Source organism: Asparagus officinalis, chromosome 3, assembly GCF_001876935.1.
Source record: "Asparagus officinalis chromosome 3, Aspof.V1, whole genome shotgun sequence".
Taxonomy (NCBI): domain Eukaryota; kingdom Viridiplantae; phylum Streptophyta; class Magnoliopsida; order Asparagales; family Asparagaceae; genus Asparagus; species Asparagus officinalis.
In genome coordinates, this window is record NC_033796.1 from 43307289 (window position 1) to 43308362 (window position 1074).

Here is a 1074-nt window from a genome sequence, read left to right on the forward strand (position 1 = left end):
TCATTCGAGTTTTGCAAAACATGTAACCGCTGTCAGCTTTTAGGAAAGGTCACTAGAAGAAATATGATGCCCTTACAACCCATCTTATCCGTTGAACTTTTTGATCTGTGGGGTATCAATTTCATGGGACCATTTCCAATGTTTACATTCTAGTAGCCGTTGAATACATGTCAAAATGGGTTGAGGCGGTAGCTTGCAAAACTAATGACAACAAGGTCGTTGTCAAGTTTTTGAAAGAGAACATTTTTGCCCGGTTTGGAGTACCCCGAACGATCATCAGTGATAACGGTACACATTTCTATAACTGTTTTTTTGAGGCTTTGATGAGGAAATATTCAATCACACACAAATTGTCAACTCCTTATCACCCCCAAACCAGTGGACAAGTAGAGGTCACAAACAGGCAGATCAAACAAATCTTAGAAAAAACAGTTAATCATAACAGAAAAGATTGGTCTGTAAAATTATGTGATGCTCTGTGGGCGTATAGAACAGCTTTTAAGGCCAATTTGGGGATGTCACCATACAGATTGATATTCGGGAAAGCCTGTCACCTACCAGTGGAGTTGGAACATCAAGCAATGTGGGCAATAAAACAGTTAAATTTTGACTCAGACTCGGCAGGTAAAAACAGATTGCTCCAAATAAATGAGTTGGAAGAAATTCGGAATGATGCATACATAAACTCAAAAATTTACAAAGAGAAAACAAAAATTTTTCATGACAAATCAATTTTACGAAAAAATTTCTCTCCAGGACAAAAAGTTTTATTGTACAATTCAAAATTGCATCTTTTTCCAGGAAAATTGATTTTTTGTTAAACAGGTTTTTTCACATGGAGCTGTCGAGATAGAAAATCCTAAAAATGGTAATATTTTTAAAATAAATGGTCAACGTCTAAAACCATTTTTTGAATTTTCTACGCTCGGAGAGGAAGAGGTGTTGGTTCTTCATGAACCTCATTATCTAAAAAAAAAAAAAATCTTTTGTTTTTTTTTAAAAAATAAAATAAAAATAAAAATAAAAATAATTACTTACAATTTTTCTCTTATTTGATTTCTTCATCCTCATACT